Genomic DNA, 15899 nt, shown 5'->3' on the forward strand with positions numbered 1-15899 from the left:
ACACAAAATCTACACTTAAAAATTATGTGAATAAATGATGAAATTTAAATTGATCTGAATACGTTGTATGAGATGCTTAATGTTGGAATGTACGATTGTATTTACATACAAATGAAATATATATTTAAGTATATTAAAATATAAGTACCAAAATGTTTTCCAGAAATCAGAAATGCAGATGAGTGAAATTATATCAATAAATTCCAATAAAATTGCTCCTGAGTTATATTTATTTATTTACTATTTACTATTTCCAAAGTGATTTCCTGATTAATCCATCATGTTAGTAAATCCATAATGTTAGTAAATCCATAAATTGATATTTTACTCTCTTGCTTTCATCAGAAATTTACATAATTTAAATTATGAGGTTAAAGTTCCAATAAGTATTCTTCTAAGTACCAAAAGGAAAAACAAAAGTCAAAATTAAGCGAACTGACTAAATGTTTTCTAATGTACTGAAAGTTGATTTCCACTGGACACAATTTTCTTCCCTCTTATTTTTTTTACATGTTAACCCTTTAATCTTAGTGTTTCTTCCCGTTAGAGAAGACCATCCGTCTCTTAGAGCAACATGCTTCAATTAACCTAAATATATCCAAAGCAGGAGAATTAAATTGTTCATGGAATACAGTCACTGATTTTAGTTTTCAGTATGTACTTTTCTATTTTTATATTTGATTTAAATTTGGCCTATTGTCCTTGTCTTTTTCCATCCCCTCTTACTCTCCTATTCAATTCTTGGTAGAGGAAAAAAAAAGCCTTTTTCTTTTCTTTTCTTTTCTTTTTTCTTTTCTTCTCTTCTCTTCTCTTCTCTTCTCTTCTCTTCTCTTCTCTTCTCTTTTTCTTTTCTTTTCTGTTTTTTCCTATAGTAGACCTCTGCTTAAAAGGCAGGGAAAAGGTTATACTGCTATCTTTTCATGCCGAATGTCCTTGGTTAGTACATTGGCTTAATAAAGAGTGTTTATCTTCATGTGTAGCTTTTTTTACCCAATAAGTTGTTATTAAACTTATGTATAAGTTGAATTTTTAAGCTTAAACCATGTTTTAAATATGTGTAGGAATGGCTGTAGGTAAATTGCCATCTAGTCTGTAAGTAATGTTTCCATTTGGTCTTGGTCTCTTCTGTCTTGGCCAAGGAGCAAAGCTATACCTTCACTCTTTCATTCCTTTATCCTCTGTTACCGCATTTGCACAGCCTGTTTGAAGAAAAATATTAAAAAAAAAAACTGGTTGTGCATAAGTGATCCCCCTATTTAAAAGGTTTATTTATGCCTTTGTTTCTGCTTATTGTGGGTATCTAAGAGAGAACTAAAAATGATTGGATTGTCCCATTGAGAATTCACTTATTGTCTTAGAAATAGAGTATGAATTTTGTAGAATAAATGGGAAGATATAGGAAGGAAATTAATATTATATGAGGTCTTCATCTAATAATAGTCAACCTTCTGCAGGAAAATGTTACTATAATTCACATTACAGGTGAAGAAATAGGTTTAGAGAAATCTGGGATTTGGCCAAGATAGTGCAGTGTGAGGTCTGATTTCTAAATCCGTTGATATTTCCTTACAATAAGCTGCTTCCAATAATGATAACAGCTCACATTTTTTTAAGCACTTACCTTGTGCCAGAAATTCTTCTAAGTGTTTTAAAAGTGTCATTGCTCTCCAGCCATGCCTGTGGTTGAATAATTTGGGTTTATGATTCATTGTAAGGAGGAAGAGCCCACATCATGGGGAACAATGAGGCATCTCAGTGGGAAACTATTAAAAAGATTTACAGGGATTGGGCTGACTGTCCTGATATTGGTGGTTTTCAAGAAGATTTAAGGAAGCAGAGCTTGGCTCCAGATTGGATGTAGTCAGGAAGTAGGGTAGTGCCATGATGGGTTATGCAAATCTTATCTAGATGGAGGGAAAGCTGGAATGAGGCCAGGACTAGAATTGTTAAAGGAGTCACTCATTTGGCAGGATAGGGGGCTGTTTGGGTCATTTTTGTCATTTGGACAATGTTCAGGTTTTCATCTATATTTAGGCATGATTATATTTAGGCATAATTAGTGTTCTTGTTTTGGTCTTGAACCATCATGGTCATATAGTCATATGTGGCCTTTTATGATGTTGATGTTCTATAGAATCGTTTATGTTCAACAGGAAAAAACCAAGGCCTAGTTGGCAGTACAGAGCAGTTCTCAGATGTCAGAGGCCACTTTTCTCATTCTTAGCCCCTCTTTAGGCCAAGAGCAGATGAAATCAGGCCACAGGACATTCATCCATGCCATCCAGATTCCCACCATTGTTAAGATGTTATTGATCAGGGGTTTCTTTGGAGAATGTAGTCTGTCGTTGGACTGGAGTCAGTCTCGCTTCCTTCTTTTGTTGCAGGGTGAATTTTGAGGGGGCAGTGGCTGCTCAGGTGCATTTAAGACCCCGAACAGGATCCATCAGCTGGATGTAAAACAAGCAAAATGTATTGCAGAAACAAAATGATTAGTCCTTGAAACAAGTTTTAAAGTCAGGAGTCTAGATGATAAAACTCAGGCGGTATACCTGCTGGTTCTGAAAAGAGTTACTGTAGCTTTATTTATTGTATTAAGATATTGAGGGGGGAAAACCCATTAATATATATAAGTAGGTATTAAATTATAGTACATTAATAAAATGCAACACCTTTCATCCTGTTAAAAATGGTATTACAGATAAATATCCATTAGCATTGATAGATGTTTATGATGTGTGTTTAAGTGAAAACTTCAAGTTACTAAGCAGAATATTGCCATTACTATATATGCATAGAAAAATGTGTGGAAATAAGTTTAGGGGAGTGTTAATAATAGTTATCTCTAAGAGATGTTTGTGAGGGATTTTGTTTAATTTGTTTATTGGTTAAGTTTGTCTTTTGACATTTTTGTATAGTCCAACTGTATTGATTTTGTAATGAGTAAAAAAAAGATAAATATTTCTTTGTATGGTAGAATCATGCTTGATTTCTAATTCTATTTTTGTGCATTTTGTGATTTTAAGATACCTTAAAATAAACTATTATCAATATCATTAACTACAAATAAGAATACAAAAATAAGTTAACATTTTTTAAAAGTCCCGATTTATGTAAGAATTTGAAATTATAATAATAAGTTTAGGAATGCCTTCTAATTCAAATGCAAAGTGGTCTATATAGCGCAGTGAGTTTATTTTATTTTAGCTTTTATTAAGTTTTAGTATCTGGCTGGGTCTGATTCTGATTACTGTTCATTTTCAACTGATTTGGGGAGGGGAAAAGGCTATTCTGTTTTTTTTTAATTACTAGTTAAAATAATAATATTTTGAATTATAATTAAAATCACAATATTTGTTGCTGCTACAATTAGGTGATTCTGTTATCTGAAAATAATATGAAAAATTTCTCCTCCTTTTTTATATATAAAGCTCTTTCTTAGTAATTGCTTTCTAAATTTTAATAATTTTGAATAATGAAAGTGATAGAATTGTCGACCTATTCATGACCTCCATTGAAAATTTAGCTTGCCACGATTTAATAAATACCAGCAGAAGACAGGAGATTCCTGGGTAGGTGACAAAGACAATGTATCACTTACAACAATAGTAGCAGCCAGATAACACTATGGTGTTGCTTCTCTAAGCCCCGGTTTCCACAGGGCAACGAGATGAGGCCCAAGTGATGCCTGTGCGCGCAGTGGAGTGTTTTACAGAACGTTGAGTTTAGGAAGCCTGATCTGAGAGAGGGGCCTTCCATATGACACCATGTAAGTACAACTGCTCCAGTGGGAGAACTTATTTCTATCATATTGGATAGTAAATAAATCTCTTCCAGTAGATTGTGTCTATCTTTGAAAGCTGCTTGCTGGACAAACATATTCGAAAAGGTTGTCCAGAGTAAGTTAGATATCGCAGAACAATTGCAACTTTGCCCACTGATTATAAAGATCACTTTGCATGGTTTCAGCATGCATGATCTTTTTTATGGTCTTGCACTACCACAAAAAGTGAGGACTATGTTCACACACACACACACACACACACACACATTACACAAAGAATAAATCTGAAAATTTAAATCAAGTTTTAAAATATGGCTGAAGATCTCTCTGTATTTTAGGTGACATTAGTGTTTACTGGCAGTTTTTTATATTGTACTTCCCCATTCTTGAGCTCATAATTTGCTGCATCTCATATTTACATGCTGTGCAATCTTCAAGTCGAAATTTCATTAATGACATTTAGCTTTTTCTTGTTTTCCCTATTCTTTAAAAAAAAATTTAACATTTATTTATTTTTGAGAGAGAAAGAGAGACAGAGCATGAGCGGGGGAGGGGCAAAGAGAGAGAGAGAGGGAGACAGAGAATCTGAAACAGGCTTCAGGCTCTGAGCTGTCAGCACAGAGCCTGACACAGGGGTCAAACTCAGGAACGGCAAGATCATGACCTAGGCCAAAGTCGACTGAGCCACCTAGGCCCCCTTTGTATTGCCTATTCCTAAATGACATAGAGTAAGTTTGTATTTCTTTCTTTCATGTAATAAACTTGGCGACGTATATAGTTTTGTGATGTCAACTTCCCCTATAACTGCCAGTAGAATTACACTTTGCACTGTGAAAGTCTGGGACAAGCTTGGCTTTAACATCTTTTATAGAATATGAAATCGTGGAATTCTGTGCTTTTCAAGGAAATGCACTATTACCATTGAAGACACATGATGGTGTCCCAGGCATTATGTAAGCCTAAAGCACAAACATAGCACTGCTCATCTTTCCTAAATGTTAATATTACATACAGATTTTTTTTGAAAAAGGAAGCACTCTGTTCTTAATATTAAAACAGTCACACATATGTTAAAACTCAGGATAGAAAAACTTCATGAAATTTTATGATAAAATAAGAAAAGTAATTTGAAGATTCATATGTGTGCCAAATAATCTATCCTACATTCTTTAAATTCACTGGAGATATTATTCCCTTTCCATTGTCGTTAATGATATTCTGTTAAGTATACTTAAGAATTACATAGAGAAATTCTGTATTCCAGTTACCAGATTTGTTTCTTTTACTTTCCACGTCTTCATTACAATTTTTGGAATTGCATTTCTCAGAGTTTATAATATCACTGTCAGTCTTCTTGTACTACCAACCTGGTTAAGCTAAGGAAAAGTCTGGGCAAAAGGGTTGAGAGGATTAGTAAACCAAGCAAGGCAGAGCTACATCAGAATTGAGGATTTTTCATATTGCATTGGCTAATTGAAGGTATTGGTGATTTTGGAGGTATACAAAATTTCCCTAACTCTACATATATATCCATGTGTGCATATATCTTCATTCACATACATTTTCAAACCCAACTGGGATACGATCTAATACTTATTAGGTGCTTACTCTGTATCTGGCATTCTTCTGAGAATACATTTATTCATTTATTTACTCCAGCATATGTACAAATCTGTCCTCTATTTATCTTAAATATATTTTTAGCATTTCATCTGTCATGAAATACTCCTTTATATTATTGTTTTAGTCGCATAGTATTCCATGTATTGGAATATTTTTAACAGTTTCTCTGTCCTTGCATTTTTAGGTTCTTTCCAGCTTTTAATTATTATAAATATCATTCAGTATTTATAATATTAGCATCATATATAAATATCACTGCTCACCTCTGCCTTTTTCCTTAATGAAAATTATTAGAAGTGAATTACTGAGTCAATATATGTGATTATTTTTAATGCTAATGATGTGCTTTTTCTTCAAGGAAATAGTACCAATTTACACCTGAAAATATTTTATTGGACTTATTTTTTTCTAGACCCTTAGTAACAGTATTCTAGCCCTTTACACATCTTTGCTTATTTCAAAATCTAATATACTCGAGATACTGGGTTAAGTTCTCATAAGAGGCAACCAGCTCTTCTTAAGCCCAGAAGAGTAAGTCTGATATATCACATAGGCACACAACTCCGGATATGGCTGAAGGGAGTGGGGCTGTGAGGCAAGCTCAACACAAGTTGTATTAGTCAGATTTTCTATTAGTAAGTGAAACTGAGACATGAAAACTGGGTGACTTACCTGGAAAATCTAAGCCAGATACCATTACAGCCCAATAATTAATGTTACCATTTTATGAAAATCATAATTAGCCATGTGCAGTAAGGTGAGTGGAGAAGTGGATTTTCAGAAAACAATGAAGTACATATACTTAGAGAAAGAGCAAAAGAGAATGTGAGGTTCCAGCAGGATAAAGAAAGACAAAGGGAGTGACAGATTGATGTTTTACTACTTACCGGTTCCTGGATATTCTTCCTAATAATGGGTTCCCTGAAATTATTCTGTATCCTTTATTTTTTATTTTTTGCTTGCCACAAGTGTACCTACCATCGATCACTATACCACACTATTATAATATCATTGACTATATTCCCCATGCTGTACCTTTTTATTCTCATGACTTATTCATTCCATAACTGGAGGCCTGTATCTCCTACTTCCCGTCACCCATTTTGACCACCCCCCACCCCAATCCCCCCTGACAACAACCAGTTTGTTCTCTGTATTTACAGGTTTGGTTCTGCTTTTGTTTGTTTATCCATTTGTTTTGTTTTTAGATCCCATATATGATTGAAATCATATGGTATTTTTCTTTCTCAGTCTGAATTATTTCACATAGCATAATACTCTCTAGGTCCATCCATGTTGTCTCAAATGGCACAATCTCATCCTTTTTTATGGCTGCATAATATTCTGGTGTGTGTGTGTGTGTGTGTGTGTGTGTGTGTGTGTGTGTGTGTATCACATCTTCCTTATCTATTTGTCTATCAGTGGACACTTAGGTTGCTTCCATATCTTGGCTATTGTAAATAATTATTCAATAAATATGCAAAAAATAATTATGTACCTAACTATGCATATATCTTTTCAAATTAGTGTTTCTGTTTTCTTTCAGCAAATATCCAGTAGTAGAATTGATGGATCATATGGTATTTGTATTTTGACTTTTTTTAGGGAACCTCTATACTATTTTCCACAGTACCTGTACCGATTTAAATTCCTACCAACAGTGTGTGAGGGGTCCTTTTACTCCACATTCTCACGAACTCTTATTTCCTCTCTTTTTGATTTTAGCCATTCTAGCAAGTGTGAGGTGATATCTCATCATGGCTTTGATCTGCATTTTCCTGATGATTAATAATGTTGGGCATCTTTGCATGTGTCTGTTGGCCATTTATACATCTTTAGAAAAATGTCTATTGAGGTTCTTTGTCCATTTTTAAAATCAGATTGTTTATTTTTTCGTGTTGAATTGTAACTTCTTTATATATTTTGGATATTAACCCCTTGTCAGATATATCATTTGCAAATATCTTCTCCCATGCAGTAGGTTGCCTTTTGTTTTCTTGACAGTTTCCCTTGTGCAAAAGTTTTTTTGTTGTTTTGTTTTGTTTTGTTTTTTTTGTGATGTAGTCCCAATAATTTCCTTTTGCTTTTATTTTCCTTACCCAGGAGACATATTTTAAAAATGTTTCAATGGCTGATATCAAGGAAATTACTGCCTGTATTCTCTTCTCGGATTTTTATGGTTTCAGGTCTCACATTTGGGTCTTTAACCCATTTTGAATTTAGCTTTGTATATGGTATAAGAAAGTGGACCAGTTTCATTCTTTTGAACATAGCAGTTCAGTTTTCCCAGTACCATTTCTTGAAGAGACTGCTTATCCTCATTGTATATTCTTGCCTCCATTATCATAGATTAATTGACCCTATAAGTGTGGGTTTATTTCTGGGCTCTCTTTTCTGTTTCACTGATTTATGTACCATACTTTGTTGATTACAACAGCATTGTAATATATCTTGAAATCTGGCATTGTGATATCTCCATCTTTCTTTCTCTTTCTCAAAATTGCTTTGGCTGTCTGGAGTCTTTCATTGTTCCGTTGTAGTATTTGTTCTAGCTCTGAAAAATACTATTGGTCTTTTTATAGAGATTGCATTAAATCTGTAGATTGCTTTGGGTAGTATGGACATTTTAACAATATTAATTCTTCCAATCAATGAACGTGGAATTTCTTTCCATTTGTGCCATCTTCACTTTCTTTCACCAGTGTTTTCTAGTTTGCATAGTGTAGGTCTTTCATCTCTTTGAGTAAGCTTATTCCAAGGTATTTTATTTTTTCTGGTACAATAGTAAATGGAATCGTTTTCTTAATTTCTCTTTCTGCTACTTTGTTATTAGTGTATAGAAATGCTACTATTGTATTAATTTTATATACTACAATTTAACTGAATTCATTTATTCTAATAGTTTTTGGTGGAGTCTTCAAGGTTTTCTATGTACACTATCATGTCATCTGAAAATAGTGGTAGTTCATTGTTTTCCTTACTAATATGGATGCCTTTTCTTTATTATTCTTGCCTGATTCCTATGGCAGGGACATCCAGTACTATGTTGAATACAAGTGACAGGAATGGACATTCTTTCTTTTTTTTTTTCAATATATGAAGTTTATTGTCAAATTGGTTTCCATACAACATCCAGTGCTCATCCCAAAAGGTGCCCTCCTCAATACCCATCACCCGCCCTCTCCTCCCTCCCACCCCCCCATCAACCCTCAGTTTGTTCTCAGTTTTAAAGAGTCTCTTATGCTTTGGCTCTCTCCCACTCTAACCTCTTTTTTTTCCTTCCCCTCCCCCATGGGTTTCTGTTAAGTTTCTCAGGATCCACATAAGAGTGAAAACATATGGTATCTGTCTTTCTCTGTATGGCTTATTTCACTTAGCATAACACTCTCCAGTTCTATCCACATTGCTACAAAGGGCCATATTTCATTCCTTCTCATTGCAACGTAGTACTCCATTGTGTATATAAACCACAATTTCTTTATCCATTCATCCGTTGATGGACATTTAGGCTCTTTCCACAATTTGGCTATTGTTGAGAGTGCTGCTATAAACATTGGGGTACAAGTGCCCCTATGCATCAGTACTCCTGTATCCCTTGGGTAAATTCCTAGCAGTGCCATTGCTGGGTCATAGGGTAGGTCTATTTTTAATTTTCTGAGGAATCTCCACACTGTTTTTCAGAGTGACTGCACCAATTTGCATTCCCACCAACAGTGCAAGAGGGTTCCCGTTTCTCCACATCCTCTCCAGCATCTATAGTCTCCTGATTTGTTCATTTTGGCCACTCTGACTGGCATGAGGTGATATCTGAGTGTGGTTATGATTTGTATTTCCCTGGTGAGGAGCGATGTTGAGCATCTTTTCATGTGCCTGTTGGCCATCCGGATGTCTTCTTTAGAGAAATGTCTATTCATGTTTTCTGCCCATTTCTTCACTGGGTTATTTGTTTTTCGGGTATGGAGTTTGGTGAGCTCTTTATAAATTTTGGATACTAGCCCTTTGTCTGATATGTCATTTGCAAATATCTTTTCCCAAGAATGGACATTCTTGTCTTGTTCCTGATCTAGGAGGGAAAGTTTTCAGTTTTTCAACATTGAATATGATGTCAGCTTTGGATGTTTCAGAAGTGGCCTTTATTTATTTATAAAATTTTTTTTAATGTTTATTTATTTTTGAGAGAGACAGAGACAGAATGTGAGTGGGTTAGGGGCAGAGAGAGAGGGAGACACAGATGCAGAAGCAGGCTCCAGGCTCTGAGCTGTCAGCACAGAGCCCGACGTGGGGCTCGAACTCACAAGCTGTGAGATCATGACCTGAGCCGAAGTCAGACGCTCAACCTACTGAGCCACCCAGCTCCCCCAGAAGTGGCCTTTATTATGTTGAGGTATGTTCCCTCTAAATCCACTTTGTTGAGAGTTTTTATGTGAATGGATGTTGAATCTTCTTAAATGCTTTTTCTGCATTCATTGAGATGATCATATGATTTTTATCCTTTGTTTTGTTGTTGTGATGTATCATATTGATGATTTGCAAATGTTGAACCATCTTTGCATCCCTAGAATAAATCTTACTTGATCATGATAAATGATCCCCTTAATGTATTATTGAATGTGAGTTGCTAATATTTTGTTTAGTATTTTTATATCTGTATTCATCAAGGATATTGACCAGTAATTTTCTTTTTTTCTGTGGTGTCTTTGTCTGGTTTGGGTATTGGGGTAAGGCTGGCCTTAAAGAATGTATTTGGCAGTTTTCCTTTCTCTTGTTTTTTTTTTTTTTTTTTGAATACTTTGAGTAGAATAGGTATTAGTTTATCTTTACATGTTTGATAGAATTCACCTGTAAATTTGTCAGATCCTGGACTTTTATTTTTGGTAGTTTTGATTACTGATTTAGTTTCATTCTTAGTAATCAGTCTGTTCAGATTTTCTATTTCTTCCTAGTTTAGTTTTAGGAGTTATCTGTTTTTAGGAATTTATCTATTTTTTCTATATTGTCTAATTTGTTGACATATAACTTTTTTTGTAGTATTCTCATAATTCTTTGTATTTCTGTGGTGCCAGTTGTTACTTCTCTTTCATTTCTGATTTTATTTATTTTAGTTCTTTCTTTCTTTCTTTCTTTCTTTCTTTCTTTCTTTCTTTCTCTCTTTCTTTCTTTCTTTTTCCTTGATGGTCTCGCTAAGGATTTATCAATTTTATATTTTCAAAGAACAAGCTCTTGGGGCACCTGGGTGGCTCAGTTGGTCGAGCATCCAACTCTTGATTTCAGCTCAAGTCACGATCCTAGGATTATGGGATTCAGCCCTGTGTCAAGCTTCATGCTGAGCATGGAGCCTGCTTGAGATATTCTCTCTCTCTCTCTCTCTCTCTCTCTCTCCTTCTCTCCCTCCCACCCTCCCTCCCTCTCCCTCTGCCCCTTTCTCCTGCTCATGCTTACTTTCTCTCTAAAATTAGAAAAAGAAAAAGAACAAGCTTTGGTTTCATTGTTTTTTTCTATTTTTTTTTAAAGCTCCATGTCATGTATTTCCGCTCTGATATTTATTATTTCCTTCCTTCTACTCACCTTAGGTTTTGTTTGTTCTTCTTTTTGTAGTTCCTTAGGTATAAGATCAAATTGTTTATTTGAGCTTTTTCCTACTTCTTGGGGTAGGCCTGTGTCACGTATCCTTTTTGGTTGGGCCTATGAACAACCTGTTTTTTAACATTTGCCATAGTGATATTCTTTAAGACATATTAACAGAGAAAGTAAGGAGGCAATCAAACATTATTTGGCCCTAAATCTCTAATCAATATTTTCAGCCATCATCTTACTTATGTGGGATAATACAACCTTTTCTGAGCAATCTAGGATTTCCTAGGCTCTAGATGAATATATAAGAGTTGCTGTGACCTCCATTCCAGAGTAACAGAAGGATCTAGCTAGCATCCCTTGTGGGAAAAGTGATATTGCTGAAATATTATGGATGGACTGTTAGAGAAAGAGGTCAGGGCTATGCTGTTTGGATATCTTTGCAAGATACCTTTTTGAAAGAAAGGACTATGATGAGGAGGCATGGTGATCTCTCCTGAGCATGAAGCTGGCTTCAACTTGCTTCCACAATTGCCTCTTGCCATTGATGATCATTCTTTTCCTCCTTTGGGGAAGTAAGAGGGAGATGATACAGTCTGAGTGGTTTCTGTTGAAAAAAAGAAAGAATGGAAAGATGAGCTACCTAGTATTAATTAGGAAATTGCCATGGTAACAGAAATAGAAGTGTGGGTTGTCTTGAGCCTATCAGTGGGTCAGTTTCTGGAAATAACAATGATGATAAAATGTTTTGGAGACATTCAGGTTTTGTTGATCATTGCAAAAAACATAGGATGTCCAGGAGCCTAGGTTCTGTTTTTTTGTTCTGTATATTTGTATACATTTTAGTAAGTCCGTTAACTTTCTTATAAATTATTTTCTTCCTTTACTTAGGATAAAAATATCTGATCTCCCTATCTCACAAATTCATTTATTGGAAAAAGAAAATAAAGGATCTAAAAATGTTCTAAAAACTTAAAGCATTATTGTCAATGATATACTGTATAAGGGAGAGACCATGTTGTTAAAATTTGGCCACTGTTACTAGATGGTCACATTAACACTGAAGTTCACAGTAAGTCCTACGCAGTTCATTCCGAAAAGGTTAGGAGAATACTGATGAGTGCTTATTGTTGAGCTTGGAAGTTAATAACACACTAAAACCTACTATTAATACTCTAAAAACTGCAAAAATGTATACTTGGCAATAGGTTTTGGCCAGTTGACACTCAGTTATTTTCAGCTGGCTGAACATGGCTAAATTTTTAATTTTGTATTTTTTATATTAAAAACCTTTTTGAACGTTTTAATCAAGATCATAGTTAGTCTTTTATTTCAGCTAGTCTAATTAGCTAATGGAGCATGCTCTAGCAGGTAGGCTGAAATGATCAGATAACATAATAATAAGAAGGTCAAAATATGTTTCCTAGCAATCATTCCATCAGATATTTTAGTCCTCACCAGATACTTTTAGACATTCATGTCTGAATGCCTATTTTAGATTAATAATCACCTCATTTTTATGTTATCTTGACATTAAACAGACTCTTTATTTTTGAAGATGATTTACATTATGTCTTGATGACAGTGTAACTAGTTCAAGGTATGTTAGTGTTATTCTGCTCTTACAGTTGCTATAAAATATAATTTAATATCATGATCCTGTATTGAATTAGTGTATATTTTGATTCATAAAATAATTCTAAGAACAATTATGTGAAAGTGAAAAGGTTTAATTTTTCAAGGATTGTATTACTCAGAAATACTAATGAACATGGCTATTAGCCAAATTCTTGCTTCAATTCTTGCTTCACCTGTATAGCAGTATTAAATCATAGAAACCTCAAATAATATTTGTAGCAATAAGCATGTAAGTAATTAGTTTTATCCATTGTAAATTTCATTTTGCTAATAAAAATCATTTAAATCGTTTATCTGTGTGGAGTCCCTTCTTCCTTTTTTCTTTTTTAATTTTTTTTAGGCCTTTGTTTTTTTCTATGGCATTAAAGGTACAAGTGGCAACACTATTGAACCCACACCCACACCTGCTGTGGAGCATCTACTGAGAAGCTGAAGTGTCATGACACATAGGTGGCCAGGCCCCACCCAGGTCAAAGTCTTACTTTGCATAAGGAGGGAACCTTCTTGTTGGTAATATGAAGATGCTGAGTCATGGGCTGGGTAGTGGTTGCCTATTCAATTTACCTTCAGAGTACAACCTGAATTTTCAGGTAATCTGCCCCATGGCGGGGGGGGGGGGGTCGTTGGCAAGGATGGACTGGTGCTGGAATGGGACATCATGCACAGTTCCCACTGGTTCACATTGCCCTCCACCTCCACAATACCTGACTTCTGGGTGCTAAGGACACCTTGTTGGTTTTGGGCTTCTGGTGGATGAAGCCACATTCTTTATGCATGGTTTATGTGTCAGGGTGGAAAATATTAAACCAGAAGTTCTACATGGGCTTGCCCATATGCAAGATGTTCACCTATTCTAGTTACTAGAAGGGTTGTAGCATCAGGTAAGTCCTGGTGGATCTGACAGCCAGATACCCAGCACCCAGGACAGTGGCTCCACCACTAGGTTGATCTTGGGGGGCTCCCAGCTGGCAGCAGTAGGCTGCCTAGGTAGGGTACTCGCTTAAGAAACTGCAGCTTCTCCTGAAGCTTGTGCACCTAGCTGTTGGACTGGCTGACCCTCTGTCACAGGGTCTTCAGCTCATAGTTCTCCACCTGCTTCTTCAGGCAGCTTGCCTGGCTCTTGTTCTGCTGAGAGAAGCAGGAAGAATGCATACAGCAAGTTGATGAGTTGGCAGGCCCCAACACTAACAGGGTGATCTTGGTGGTCGACATGGGGCTGGCCATTGCTGTGTTCAGTCTGCACAGTTACCATGAATGGTTTCAGCGTGACATCTGTCAGAGGGGTAGAGGGGCTCTTGGATGGTTTCTGAGACATTGCTTTGAGCAGCAACCTCAGGTGTTCTGGGAAAAGCTCTTCTTGTACCCCAGGATAGTCCTGCAACAGCCAGGCTAGTGCTGCTGAAGCCAGTCTCCTTGTCTTTCAGTTGGCAGGCTCTGAGTGTACTTGGAGGAGAGACTGTAAGAATGAAGAGAGCCAATAAATTTGTATGCCCCAGATGCTGTAGGGGGGTAAAGTCACCCATAGAAGGGGGTGGTGTTTTCACTGCCAACATCTACAGAATATGTGTTTGCTTCTCCTTGGCTTCCTGACCCTGTGGGGGCCAATCTCCTAGAGTTCCTTTCAGAAACTGTTGTGCCTGCTTCTGACTAGTGACTCCCTGGGCTACCCTGGATGCAATGTCTAGTCCCTTCCCCTTAACATGCATTGTTTCAAATGTCTTTTCATATAATCTCCCACTACATTTTATTGTTGCTATATGTTTCTAATATAATGTTTCTAATGTTTCATTTTGAAAAATTTAAAAATTTTTTTCTAAAAGTACAATTAATTTTGCATTAAGTACCTAGATTCTTTTCTGTAGAGCTCTTATAAAGATACTTTTATTATATATAATTAATATCAAAATTATAGTCATTCCCTATTACACTTTTAAAGAATATCATCCATAGTACAAAAAAAGTAAGACCTAATTCTACAGTTAAAATCCTTAGTTTAGTGGAAGGAAGGCTGCATCTTGCCATGAAATTCAATAGATGTGGAATAAAAGAATAAGACAAAACTAATTATCAATGATAGTGAAAATATTTTAATTGGAAAATGTCATAAAGTCGTGCAAATTTCAGTACTTTCATCCCTTGTCCACATCTAATGAAAAATCAGAAAATGAATCATGAAAACAACTAAAATATCATGCTAAATAATTTCAAAAGAAATTTTTTTTTCTCAGTGACTTAGTAAAATTTTTATAATATTTGCATTTTAACTGACATATTAAGTTTTATTTTTTGGAATATTTAATGCCAAATAAAAAAATAAAACATTAACTAGGTTATTATAGGCTCTCTGGGAAGTTTCTTACATGCATTAGTGTAGGAGTTAGTTATTCAGAATGCAATGGAAGCTCCACTGAAAATTTCTCCTCAGGGAAATTACCTTATAAGTTCTGTGATTTTATAAGATGGTTTTGGCCAGTGGTGAGAAGGGTAGTTTGGTTGAGGAAGGATCTGAAGGGATGGAAACACATGAGAGGGCTTCAACACTCTAGCCAAAACTTATTAAGGCTTAAATCTTGTAGGGTGGTGGTGATGTAAATTGATAGTAGAGATAGTACAGAAGGCAATGTAAAAGGACTTGGCTACCAATTGATTTGGTAGAATAAACAGTGAGATTGTTTTTTTCTCCCACAATATTAGAAGGATAAAGTATAAACCAAGATAAGTAACAGGCTTGAATGTGGATCAAGTGGGAGGAAATACATATTTAGTTGGATAAAAATGGAATCAGAGGCATTGCCAGTGTGAAAAATAATAAATAAAAATATCTCAAGCCATGGCATTAAATAAATTAGGGATTGAATAGAGAGGAATAATAAGAAGACCTAATACTATCCAGAATTAGGACAAAATTAAAACAGCACGTAGAAAGATTGCCAAGGGGCGAACTCTACAGATTACAATGCCTTAGGAGGCAGAGAAAAAAGGATGGAAAATTGCGAAAGATAAGGTGATTTGTTTAGAAGTAGGCTGAACTTAAAATGATTGTAGTGGATATTTGAAGATTTAGTGGGAAGATGTTGGTATGGCAACGTGGAGAGGAGATGATAACAGAAGAGGAGCGAGAGAAGTAGGTCACTTCCCTGAAGAGTTTGGAAGAGAAAATGTGGAAGCCCTTTAAGGTGTACTGCACTTTTTGCCACTCCATTCTCTCCAGGTTGAGGTTAGCGTATGTTCCAGTAGAAAGGACAAAACTGTGAGGAGGAAACACTGACAGTCTGAGGAGTAGAAT

At 35.6% G+C, this 15899-nt stretch overlaps 2 pseudogenes; one reads left to right on the forward strand and one right to left on the reverse strand.

The window, feature by feature from the left end:
- Positions 1–14166, reverse strand: part of LOC106974512 (peroxynitrite isomerase THAP4-like) — a 48024-nt pseudogene extending 33858 nt beyond the window's left edge.
- Positions 11385–11580, forward strand: LOC113601178 (uncharacterized; annotated as a pseudogene).
- Positions 14167–15899: the final 1733 nt, after the last annotated feature.

The sequence above is a fragment of the Acinonyx jubatus genome, chromosome A1 (genome assembly GCF_027475565.1).
Source record: "Acinonyx jubatus isolate Ajub_Pintada_27869175 chromosome A1, VMU_Ajub_asm_v1.0, whole genome shotgun sequence".
In the NCBI taxonomy this organism is placed as follows: Eukaryota; Metazoa; Chordata; class Mammalia; order Carnivora; family Felidae; genus Acinonyx; species Acinonyx jubatus.